Here is a 13,956-nt window from a genome sequence, read left to right as displayed (position 1 = left end):
CACTGTTCACAGTAAGAAATTCTAAGCTTTGATGCAGGAGGTGATGGAGAACAACCTGGCAGTGACAAGGTCAAAGTCTTCAAAAGCCCCTTTTGGACCAACCTCTGTCTGCTGCAGTGTTTGACAACCTGGAGGTGGTGCCCGGTGTCTGCCACAGAGCTAGTAATGCTATCTTCTAATTAGTCCTGGATTGAGTTAAATATCAACGAAAAGGAGTGGAAGGATACCTGTGAAAGCATCCTTATGAGAACGGGAGAGATTTAATAGTTTGGTGGTTCCCGTAGCCACTATCCTGCAAGAAAAATCAATATCTATACAGTGTTAGAATCACACCAAGGGGTCCTGGAGCTGAGCCATGTCACTGAAGAACAAACCCGGATTCATTAGAGCAGCAAATCAGGATGTAGTGGCAGGTCAAGCACAAATACAACCTGGGCTCTTTTGTCCGCAAACCCAAGAAGATGTTCTTCTTTCAGGATCCAAGTATTTTTTAAAAGCACAGAATTTACAAAGCTGGAGGTGACCTTAGCAATCACTGAGTCCAGCCCCTTCTTTTTACAGATGAGGAAATAGGGGCCCAGAAAGATGAGTTGGCTTTGCTCCCATTCACATAGCCGATCTGGTGAGATCTCCTCCAGGTACCACACTGCCCGTCCCGAGTCTTAGAGTCAATCACAACTGTTCATTCAGAGCCTCTATGGAAGGCACTCTGCTGAGCCTTCCAGGAGCATAAAGAAAGCTGAATCAGCTTCCTCCGATTCTGTGTCAGAGAGAAAACTACCTAACAGGTTGACCAACACTCAATAGTTAAGTCGCGGTGTAAGATGACAATAAAAGAGCTGTCTAGGGGACTTCCCTGGCGCTCCAGTGCTTAAGACTCTGTGCTCCCAATGCAGGGGGGCATGGCTTCAATCCCTGGTCGGGGAAACTAGGATCCTGCATGCCACACGGCGCGGCCAAAAAAAAAAAAAAAAATCAATTTAAAAGAGCTGTCCAACGTAGAACATGATTTGTTGTGTGTGTCTTCTACCGAAAACTAGCCCTTTCTGCCTACCCAGGAAGTAGCTTATAGACACAGGGATACCCCTGCTCCCTTTGTCACTACTGCCATTAAGTGCAATATTCTGTTTATAACCCAGTTTCTTTTTTGGAGGAAGTGCAAGATATACAAGATGCAAAGAACAAAAGCCTGCACAGACATACAGGATCATACACATTTCAACCTTGAGTATTAGAAGGTGCTCTAACCGTAGCCCTTCACAACCTGGGGAAAAGATCCCATCTGAAGAAATCGGATTGTGTTTCTAGAGCTGTGCTTAAGCTCAGACAAGGAAGAGTGCATGCCATCTCTTTGTATTCACTGAATATTAAATGTTACTATGTCCCTGACATAATCAGAGCCCCCTGAGAACCATGGAGTTTCGGGCAAATAAATATATAACGCACACATATGGGGTCTTTCTGCTTTGTACTTTTTAACTCAATGCTTGTTGAAATCCCAGGGATAACATTGCCTTTCAGATAGAGTTCTACTATCTTTGCACTCACACAAAAAACATCACATGAAATAAATAAATAAATAAATAAATAAGAGTATGCAGGGAGTACACCCTCTCGAACTGGAGAAGAAGATGCCTGGATCTGGCTTAGAGACTGATAGCTGAAAACTAAGTCTGGCTGCTGGAAACCGATAATATCTCCACAATAATGCAGAGACCCCCATGTAAACTCCTTATCTTTGCCTTCCATTCCTTTATGTTTTCATATTCATGGCTCCCTGTGAAACCCAGAGGAGTCCCTTTCTTGAAAGTCTTTGTTAATAGCCTATTCACTCCCTTGCTACTCTCATGTCACATATCACAAATGCTATGTGTTGGCAAAAGGTGAGATAGCAAGTTTACATTTTAGAGTGTAATTTCCTTATGGAGCAATCTGTTTGTTTGTAACGGCCTGCCCCTGTTCCAGCCAGATTCTGTATGCCAGGCTCTGGGACAGAGGAAAGAACTTCATTTTCTAAAAATGGTGGCAAATTCTGTTAGTGATTTTAGTGGCACATTAAGCCGGTTATTATTAGACAGAACTGACATTTCACATGCAGACATATTCTTTACTTGAAAGTCAAGTGTCATTCAAAAGAGAGAGAAATTATTTAGGATTTCTGAAAACATCAAAGAAATCCCCTGCAAACTATCCTCATAAATGCCTCAATCAGTTTAGGAATCAGGGCCAGAACTGATGCCTTTGATTTCTCTTTGATGCAAACAATAGTACAGAATGGCATGGCTTTGGGAAATGCTCATAAGCAGTGGTCGGGCAAGTGGATTCTTCTATATTCACAGCCAGACCCCAGTGCTGATGGGCTGAAACCCAGCTGATGGTGGGTATTATTCATTCACAATGCACACCACAAAGAACTACCCCCCCCTTGCTTCATCCAAACAGAATTGCATCCTCCTGCTGTATATACAGAGATTGCAGCAGTAACTGAGATGCTTGAAGAGTTTTTCACTGCATATGCCTTTAGAGGTACACATTTGGCTCAGCAGAAGCTAAACATTTTTAAGAGCACAGTAAGAAATAGGCCAGAAAACATCAAAGCTTTATAGCTTTTTAGAAAACTTGATGGTCTTGCTGGTACAACTCCCTATGATATGGTTCAGTTGTAATAACAATGGAAAGTGTATCAGTGCAAACTGCTGATGAAACACCAGAAAATGTAGCCAAGGGTCTTTTAAACACATTTAAGAACTGTTCTTTTGAACTGTGCCTCTTAGCCTCAGAAAACCTCTTCAAGATTTTAAACAGGGCTTTGGATGAACTGCAGGGTGAGAAGCTGAAATTATCTCATGCACTGGAATCAATATCAAGCGATATTTCTCTTTGAGAGAAATTCAATCTGACAGAAAAGAGAAGGAGCCATAAGGAAACTGGGAGCCTGGCTAAAATGCTTGCCTGAGAAATACGCCGTAAAGCAGTCCAAACGAGGTGATGCCACCACAGGCAGAAAACCAGAGTGACGGAACAACATGTGATCTGGGCTTCAGAATACTTCATTATCACTACCACAGGTCACTAAGCTTCACAAAATGCATCCGTCAGCCTTGCTAGCCATTTGCAAGCCGCCGCTGGTAGCTAGATGGCGCAGTGACTGACCGCGCAGCCCCCGCGATCCTGGGGAGAGCAGGGTTCAAACGGAGGCCTGGGTGCCCAGACCCACGTTTGCTAGTCTCAAAGTGCTCTCTAGTGGCCAGAGGAACATAAAATGATCTGATGCTTGGAAGCACGTCGGGGGAGGATTCAGACCTAGAGAGATGTCTCGGAAAGGCAAGGTAGAGATGCTGTCTAGTGCAGTTGGCAGCTCCTGGATCCGTGGGAATGTTTTATGAGCAAATTTGCCTTTGCCAATGAACGCGTTTAGGTTTAAACGAATCCTTGTGCACCTGTAGGAGGTTCGTTAGTGAAAGGTATATCTAAATAGAATACAGCGTACATTGAGCTTCAGCGTCTATCGGTCCGTGCGAATGCTCTGGACTGTGCTTCAAAGCATCTTAAGCATAAGTCACTGTTTTAGGGAATGTGGTAAGGTTAGGCATTAGGCTTGGCTGAAGGGAATCATTTCTCAAGCACCTGTGTATTCCAAGCACAGCCCCATATTTTGTCTCGAGTATTCATTTAATCCTCACGAAGAAGCCTCTGATGGAGGAATCATTATCTGGATTTTTTTTTTCCAAATAAGGCAGAGGTTGACAAACTTTTCCTATAAAGGCCAGAGAGTAAATATTTTAGGCTTTGAGGGCCATCCAGCCTCTGTCACATCTCTGTATCCACTCAACTCTGCGGTTACAGTGTGAACGCAGCCAAGGGCAATAGGTAAACAAATGGGAGTGGCTGTATCCCAATAAAACTTTACTTACAGACACTGAAAAGTGAATTTCATGTAATTTTCACATGTCTCAAAATATTGTTCTTCTTTTGGTTTTGTTTCAGCCATTTAAAAATGTAAAAACCATTCTTATCTCACGGGCCATACAAAAATAGGTAACAAAGCCGCACAAAAACAGTGGGCTGCATTGGCCACCAGCCAGAGTTTGCTGAGTCCTGTGATAAGAAGACTGAATCTCAGTCCACAGTTCTGAGAGCGGCGGCATCAGCAGTCAAGCCAGCCTGACTGTGGTCCAGGCTGAATTAGGTGTCGTGGGCCACGCCTCCATTTCTAGAACACCAGTCTTCCCCCTCCTGCCATCAGCACCAGAGTAAATTTGGTTTTTGCTTTTTAAGAAAGAGAAAATTCAAAAGAGAACTTCTCCAGGAAGAGCCAAGACAAAGACAGAGAAAAGAAGAAAAAAAGCATTGAAGGTAGCCACTTAAGCATTAAGAAATATGCACAGGGACTTCCCTCGTGGCGCAGTGGTTAAGAATCCACCTGCCAATGCAGGGGACACGGGTTTGATTCCTGGTCCGGGAAGATCCCACATGCCACGGAGCAATTAAGCCTGTGCACCTCAACTACTGAGCCTGCGTTCTAGAGCCCACGAGCCACAACTACTGAGCCCGCGAGCCACAACTACTGAAGCCCGTGCACCTAGAGCCCGTGCTCCACAACAAGAGAAGCCACCACAGTGAGAAGCCTGCACACCACAACCAAGAGTAGCCCCCGCTTGCCGCAACTAGATAAAGCCCGCGTGCAGCAACGAAGACCCAACGCAGCCAAAAATAATAAATAAATTAAATAAATAAATTAAAAAAAAAAAAAGAAATATGCACAGCGCCCTTCCTGGAAGACCACCATATAAGACGTTATGGAGGTTTCCAAATCAGATGGAAGGCACAGTTCCTGAATTCAAAAGACTTGGTATCCTATAAGGAACACATTAGAAAATCATGGAAACACACATTTTAAAACTTGGGTGTGTCTATCCAATCACCCTTAGTGGGAGGGAAATACACATAACAATAGGTGCTTCTAGGAGACAGACCTCCAGGGAGCCCAGGTCTCCTGCTTTCAAAAGTGTCAGGCATTAAGTAGTCTGAACAATTTCAAGCCACAAAACCCAAGTACGATAAAGAAAAAAGTAAATTTTCTTATCTTTCTAGAATTTAGATTAACTTTTACTTTGTGCTCTAATGCTGTCTAGCAAAAGAAATGTAGACTTGGTCTTTTCAGGTTTAAAATCATACTGAAAATAACTAAGTAAGCCAATCATACGTATGAGCACAAAGGTAGAGAAACAGATTAATGGAACAGAAAAGAGAATCTATAAACAAGCTTACTTATGAATGGAAACTTTATAAATTACCAAGTTAGCAACTGCAGAGCAGTGGGGAAAAAATAAATAGTGCTGGATTAGTTGAAGGTCCATATGGACAAAATTAAACTTGACCACTACCAAACATGTACACGAAAATTAATTCCAGGTGGAGTGCTGATCCAAATGTGAGGGTAAACAATAAAACCTGTAGATCAGTGCTGTCCAATAGAAATTTCTATGATGGTAGAATGTTCTATAATTCTGCACTGTCCAATACATTAGCCACTAGTTTCACGTGGTTATTGAGCACTTGAAATGTGGCTACTGCAACTGAGAAACTGTATTTTAAATTAAATTAAATTTTAGTTAATTTAAATTTAAATAGTTATATATGGCCAGTGGCTACTATTATGTTAGCACAGATCTAGAAGATAATTCAAGATAATACTTTCATGACCATGTATTAGGAAAAAATTTCTTAAATCAGACATCGAAGAGTACTTAATGAAAATTCAGAACTTCTGGGACATTATGCTAAGTGAAATAACCCAGTCACAAAAGGACAAATACTTTACAATTCCACTCATATGAAGTATCTAAAGTAGTCAAAACCATAAAAACAGACAGTAGACACGTGGTTGCCAAAGGCTGGGGACATAAGGCAGGGGAAATTATTGTTTAATGGGTACAGAGTTTCAGTTTTACAAGATGAAAAGATTCCAGAAATCTGTTGCACAACAGTTTACATATGCTTAACACTACTGTACTGCACACTTAAAATAGTTAAGATAGTAAATTTTATGTTATGTGTTTTTTACTATAATTAAAAAATTGGTAACTTCTGTTCTTCATTGAAAGAGTGGAAAAGGTAAGTTACAGCTAAGAAAAAAGCACATTATATAACTGATAGAAGATTTACATTTGGTATATACAAAGAATTCCTACAAATCAACAAGAAAAAGATAGTCCAATAGAAAAATGTACAAGGGACTTTTTGAACAGACATTTCACAGAAGAGGATATAGAAATAGCTGATAGATATACGTAAGACGAGCTCAATGCCATTAGCCTTCAGGGAAATGAAAATTAAAACTATAATGACATACCATCATCCTCATGCCAGACTGGCTAAAACTTAAAAGTTGACAACATCAAGAGTTGACTGGAATGCGTAGGAACTGGCAGCTCTCATACACTGGCCGGTGGGAGTGTCCATTGGTAGAGCCACTTTGGACAACTGTTTGGCCTTATCTACAACTGAATATATGCAACCCTATGGCCCAGCAATTACATTTCTGGGCATATACTGTAGAAAATATACACATGTGCATCAAGAAACATATCTAAGAAATTTCATTTTCATTATGATTCATAATAGTAAAAAAAACGAAACAACCCAAATGCCCATCAACAATAAAATGGTAAATTGCAGTCTATTCATACAACCGAATATTATGCAGCAATAAAAATAAGTGAACTACTGCCACCCATAACATGGATGCATCTCACAAACATACCGAGCTGAAGAAACTCTGCGAGTTATTTAGCTGCTGTCCTCCAGCTGCAAGCCCAGCCTTCCGGTCTGTGCTTTGCAGCGCTGAGGCTGGGACTCTGCGAAGCACAGTCCTGCTTTGCTAGCTGCCTCCCTGAGCGGCTCTGCCGACAGGGGGCGCTAGGCACTGCAAGGCTGGAAGAGGAAAATGGACCTGCTCCTTCCTGCAGCATCAATTATTTCCTATTTTCTGTTTTTCCTTCTTCACAGAAAGAGCATCATTACATCCCCTCAGAGGTCTCAGCTTCAGCTCCACAGAACCCCCCAAACTTGGTCTCCTCAATTTTAACAATTCCAGCGTCTCCCCTTTTGCATCCTGAGGTTGCTACTTCCTGATTAGACTCTAGTGTCTCTTTTTGCCTTCTCGGTTCTCCAATACACAGTTAACAATTCATTATATTCAATTAAATTGTCTCTGTTAAAGTGACTGGTGTGGCTTCTGTAACCTGGTGCTACCAAACACAAAATAATACTGTATGATTGCATTTGTGTAAAGTCCACAGACAGGTAAAATACTGGCACCTTTAGAGAGAAGGGAGAGGACTCATCATTGGGAAGATGGGGTGAGGGTGGGGACTGAGGCCCCTGGGAAGCTGAAAACGTTCCGTCTGCTAACCTGGAAGGTGACTACACAAGCGTGCGCCCACGTGAGAATTCACTGAGCTGTTCATTTATGCTGTGCGCTTTTCTGTATGCAGTTTTTACTTCAATAACAATTTTTTAAAATGAAACTCTTTTATGCATAAGAAAAGAGATGCTGGAAATGGAAAAGGCACTTTTTCTCCTAGTGTAGACTACTGGCCGGCATCAGGATTACCTGAAGTCATCATTTAAAATGCAAATGACAGGATCCCACCCTCAGAGGTTCTAAGTCAGTGGGTCAGGACCTGAAGCTTTAATGGGCTCTCGAGGAGTATCTTACACAAGCCAAAGTTTGAGAATCACTGATATTGACTGACCTGAGTCTCTTCCAGGTAGCTCTGATTCATTATCCTCCCACTGTACTTCTATGAAACCAAACATTGGCTTTGTTTATCTCCAAATTCCTGTTGACTAGGAATTTCTTGTGTATTTATTTTAATAAGGTTCTGGTGTAAAGAAACCTCTCATGAAGTTGAAACATGACTAATAATCTGTATCTCCTACTGAAGAAAAGACTAGAGGTTTGGAAATCCTCAAGAGATTTAGGTGTAAGATTGACCCAAGTGATGAACACTTCGAGAATCTTCTGGTAGCCTTGAAGCATCTCTGGAAAGGTGCAAAAACATAGTTTGAATACAGTTTTGCGGAGTTCTCAGTCACCCATCCATAAACCTCACAGGGATCCATGGGTTCTCGGTTAAGGACCTCTGGCTGTGGAGACTCAAAGCTCATGCTCGGTATGAATTTTATCTCAGAAGCATGTAAGACACTGAAGGTTTTTGGGAGAGGGTGTTATGCTCCAAATATTTGCTGATCTGTTTTGAATGCCTCAGAATGAGAAGCTCAACAAGGGTCAAATTCTGGTTCTATTCCTAACAACTATGGGAACCTGTTCCCATTTCTTAATTTCTTTTCCAAGTTCCTCACTTGCAAAATGGCCTTAACACTTGCCCTGCTTTCTTCGCAGGGCTCTTGTAAGGCTCAGATAAGATGTGAAAGTCTGTGCATAGAAAAGCACGAGGCACCGTATATGGTTATTGAACACCCAAAAATTGGCCTGACATGGGTTATATGTGCAAACATCTGTCAAATATTTATACAAATACAAGGCACTATCCATAGACCACGCACCAGGGGAGTAAAGCTTGCCTCCAGATGTGACAATACAAGAAATAGGTGGGGCTTCCCTGGTGGTGCAGTGGTTGAGAATCCGCCTGCCAATGCAGGGGACACGGGTTCGAGCCCTAGTCTGGGAAGATCCCACATGCCGCGGAGGAACTGGGCCCGTGAGCCACAACTACTGAGCCTGCGCGTCTGGAGCCTGTGCTCCACAACAAGAGAGGCCGCGATAGTGAGAGGCCCATGCACTGCGATGAAGAGTGGCCCCCGCTTGCCGCAACTAGAGAAAGCCCTCGCACAGAAACGAAGACCCAACACAGCCAAAAATAAATAAATAAATAAATTAATTAAAAAAAAAATATGTGAAGCCAAGAAATATGGAACAACTGAGATGTATTTAAAAGAGGGAAAAAAGGAAAAAAAAATAACTCACAGGTGAAAATCAAAGACCCAAGGGTCAACAAAACATACTTATGCAGGAATCACGGTCATGAGGGCATCTGAACTCTCCAAAGGGGTTCCCCAGGCGCCCCCGTAGAAATACTGGTCCTGGGGCCCTGGACCTCTTTAGGCTCCATCCTGTGGCCAGTAGCTGCTCTTCCAATAATCACACTCCTCTCTTTATGTTTTCTACTCTTACCGCCTGGAAACGTACTTATTTCAGTTAATGTAATTGATCTCAACTTAGCTGTTGTAGCGTCATTTTGTAATCTATCACTACAGATGACATTTTCACTACTCTAGATTATTGTAAACCATTGTCTACAGAACATGAAAAACCCAATCCAACTTCCTGCCTCTTGTAGACACAGCCTTTATCATTAGGCACAAATCCTTTCCATCAATGTTTCTGTCAAAAGACCGATCAAAGGAGGGTGAGAAAGGGTCATGGTCCACGTTCCTCCCTCTAATTTGGCAACAGCGTTTGGCTGGCAGGCAGAAATTTTCAATATTTTTGTTGTATTGCTCTTGGCCAGGTTCTACCTTCCATTATTTTTGATACTCTCAAGGCTATGATTTTAATATTTAAAAAAAAGTTTTTTTTGAAAAAAGTTGGAATAATTTTTCTTTTAGTGTGGGAAAGTATTATACGAATATAACCAAAGTTAATTGCTTCATGCTTGGAGTAGAAGATGAAGCAAACAGACCTCACACAGCTTCAAAAGAACTTGAATTACTTTCTTGAATTCAGACCTGTTATCATCAACTGAGATAATAACTGAAAATCTACCAGGATTTTTCTCTGACAATAACAAACATTGTATGGAATTCATTAGTATGTGAGTCATCAAATAGAGGATTATACCTGGGAAAAATAAAATAATAAGTTTAGTGATCACATGAAAGCCAGTGCAACATATGCTAAGTCATATTTTTAGTATCAAGGCTTGAAGCCAGAGAGAATATTAATAGATATGTGTGTTCTTTTATTTATCATAAACTGATATCCAGTGACATAATCACTAGGCTCACCAAAGCTTCCTATCTCCAGAAGGGAGTAAGCATTCTAGCTGTGACTCAGAATAATACGACTGACTGTTGTGGAGTCTGTCTCATTACTTTATAACCAAATTACACGTCCTCTTGAGATGGTTGATCTTTTTCTTTCATTCGCCTTACTTAAAAAAATATGACGTATTAGTTGTCACTGCACAAGTTTTATTTTACGTGTGCTTTTCAGAATCTTGAAGAATATTCTGTCCAACCAGAGCTCCTCTTTTTCTGCTAAGCTCTACACTTTCAGTTAACCTCACTTTCTAGAAATTGTAAAACTAGCAATGCAATTGGCACACTCTGGAAATGTCTTACATGTTTGGAAACACCAACATCTTCATCATTATCATCATCATCGCCACTAAGATTTACTGAGCATTCACAAGTATTACATCAGTTAATTACCGTAACAACTCGGGAGAAATAGAGTTATACCCATTTCACAGATTAGAAAACTGAGATTATAGAAGTTAAGTAACTCATGCAAAGTCACACAGATAGTAAGTGGTGAAGCCAGGAGTCAAACCCAGGCGTTTTGTTTGACTCTGGAGCCTGCCACTATGCTACGCTGTCCTAGTTTCTACATTGTGCTGTCATCAAAAAGGGATGGACATAGAGTTCATAAATACTATGGAATACTAAACAACCAGAAAGAATCCTATATTTGAAAAAACACTTAATAGTTCGGAAATTTTCATAATATCTTAAAGAAAAAAGAGAAAAATTTCTTGAGTGCTTACCGTATGCCAGACATTGTGGTAAGCTGCTATATATACAATTATTTCTTTTAATCCTCATGTTGACTGAGGACATAATTCGTTCTGCTATTCTCTCCGTTTTTAAAATATGGGAACTGAGTCAGAGATTTAAGAATCTTGGCCAAGGTCACACAGCTAGTAAATGGCGGAGCCAGCAAGCATTTGAACTTAGCTTTCCTTTCTTCAAATTTATGCTCCAGGTCGGACTCCACGGCCTATCCTTTAATCACCCAGCCTCTCTCTCCCTCCATCACACTTGCCTGAACAGACCCAGATTCCCAGCAGCTCCAAGTCTGCACCCAGCAGTTGAACTCTGCCAGATTCACACAGCTGGGCAAACTGGCTTCACTTTACACGTCACCATCCCACACCCCAGATGGGCTGTCATTACAACCCAGCAACCCCGTGCTTGTTTGCCAATAAGATTATTGTTCTTGTCTCCAAGAGAACCATTTCTTCTCTCAAACCTTCTGCCCTTCCTAGTGGCTTCCTCACATCTCCCATCTACTTTACCTTCTCCTTGGTTGAGAAAATAGGACCTTCGCACCATCTGATTTACAAACTTACCTGCACTTGGGCCATCGTCCATGTTTCCCTTCCTTTGGCAGCTGAGCAAACAGCTTCCTTTCCTATCAAGGGCAATCCTTCATGTGTTTTCTGGATCTCATCCGTTCTCAAGGAATTTGCTCCTTAGTTTTCCCTTATTTCATCTTCAATTTTCCCTTAGCTCATTTCCTTAAAAAACCCAGAATCTTCCATCTTTTAACATCTCAGAATATTCTAGGCAAGGCCAAGTTAGGGTGAATGATGGGACCTCTTTTTATTGGAATCAGCTAGTGTCAGGGTTAGTCCGCTAGGCTCAGACCAGACTTACCTGCATCTGTTACAGCCTGACCACACGAAAGGACCCCCTTTGCTCCCGGAGCACTGTCCTTGTTTGCCATCCAAGAGAACAGGAACGGCATGTGCATCACCTCTTCTAGAAACCAGGTGCTCTGGCTGGATATGATGTGTTCTTGCTGAGGTAGGGTGTCCTGGTGTGGGAAACACCGTGGTGATGCAGTGATCTCTTATAAGAGGTTTATATTCTAAACCACTTGGAATAATTCCGGGGGCTCCAGCCTCACAAAGCTGATCCCACTAGAGGCCAATTGTCACATAGATGTTCATGAGATAGGTGAGAGACAGGATAAGGACTGTTGTCCAGGTAACAGTGGGAGACTGTGAGTACGGACCATGCGCTTGGGCTTTGGCTGTACACTCTCAGTATGCCAGCACATAACGACTATCGTCCTTCAACCTTTCATTTATTGCTGGGCAATAAACTAAACGTACTGTCTGGACAGTCACTTCCCTGGAGAGGGTTTATTCCAGTAAATTATGTAGATCTTGAGGCTCCAAGCCTCTTCAAGAGTTCCAGGAATCTCTGCCAATCTCTCTGCCCTCCCACTTACCATTACAGATGGTGAAGTTCCTGGATCCGGAAAGCTGTTACCCTAGTTTCATCTGACACATTGCCAGTCTGACTGCCCATGGATAGACTGATATGAAGGAGACAAAGGAAGAGTTTCAGAAAAGTGAGATTGATCACAGAGTCAAATATGCCAGGCTATCGATCTTAGCAAGAGAGAGAGTGGTCTATCTTATAGACGCTCCAGTCAGAGGGATTTGAGAAACCTAATTCTTACAGAGTACTAGTGGTCTTCCCAAGACCCTCCCAGGAATAACCCAATTCTCCATGCCCTTGACCATACAGGAAAGTCCGGAAGGATGAACTCCAACAGGAAGGCAGAGGTGCAGAAAAGGGGAGAGAGAGAGTCAGGGGGAAGAAGCTCTCCTAGATATAGAGCTCGGCTGACCCTGAATGAGATGATAGGAACCAATGAGAAAGGAAGGAAATGCTTCACCTGCCCTTTGAAACTGTTGTCCTCAAAGTGTGGTCCATACACCTGTGCCTGTCTTTGAACTATTTGTTAAGTGTATGTGGCAAGTACAGAAATAACGGTTTAGAAACTTCAAAAACAATTTGACAGAGTAATTTTCTGCCTGTTGAAAGTTGGGACTTGTATTTTGTATGTCTTTATTCTTTTCTAGAAATTCATTTTTATCCTATTTTACAAAACTATAGATCTGGTAGAGGTTGTGGGGGGCAATTCTGTTTTGTTTTGTTTTGTTTTTCGGAAATTATTTGAGAAGCACTGCTTTAGATTCATGTTTGTAGTTAAGTCATGGTAAGAGCATCTTCCTTTTGGTGATAAACACACCACCACCTGCCCCCCTGTCCTGCCAGGCTTTACCTGAGAGCCATCCGCATGCCTCAGGCCAGAAAAGGAACAGAGTCTCTGGCGAAGGAGAGGATGAAGATAATAGAAGAAAAAGAAAAGAATGTTATTTATTATCTATTTATGATTTACATTCTACCTTATTTTCTTAAAGAATTGGAAGGACAACGAATGGGATATGTTTGGGAATAAACTACCTCCTGGGCAGGAAAAGGGATTTAGAGCCAGGAAGTGAGGTATCTCTTCCTTTAAGTTCAAAGAGAGGTATAAGAAGGTAAATGAGGAGACAGCTGAGAAAAGAGGAAGCAAGCATAACCGTTTGTATTCATTTGCTAGGGTTGCCATGGCAATTGCCACAGACACGGTGGCTTAAACAACAGGAATTTATGTTCTCATGGTTCTGGAGGCTGGAAGTTTAAGATCAAGGTGGCGGCAGGGTCGGTTTCTGGTGAGACCTCTCTCCTTGGCTTGCAGGTGGCCACCTTCTTGCTGCACCCTCACACGGCCTTTCCTCTGTGTCCTCGCATCCTTGGTGTCTCCTCCTCTTCTTAGAAGGGTACCAGTCATATCCTTAGGGCCCCACCCTTATGACCTCACCTTCACTACTTCCTTAAAAGCCCTACCTCTGAATACAGTCACCTTGGGGGTTAAGCTTCATCATCTGTATTTTTGGGGAAAACAATTCAGTCCTTGACAGGACCGGGCCTCGACCGCTACTCAGAAAGCTGTCCTCAGTGTGGGCTACAGGGCAGCAGCGGGACGTACGGCAAGCTTGTGTAGAGAGGAAGAAGGACACATTCCCGGCCTGCAGTCGTACCATATGCATTTCCTCACCATTCATTCTTGGTCATCTGGTAATT

This window comes from Balaenoptera musculus, chromosome 21 (genome assembly GCF_009873245.2).
Source record: "Balaenoptera musculus isolate JJ_BM4_2016_0621 chromosome 21, mBalMus1.pri.v3, whole genome shotgun sequence".
In the NCBI taxonomy this organism is placed as follows: domain Eukaryota; kingdom Metazoa; phylum Chordata; class Mammalia; order Artiodactyla; family Balaenopteridae; genus Balaenoptera; species Balaenoptera musculus.
Note: the sequence above shows the minus strand (reverse complement) of the source record.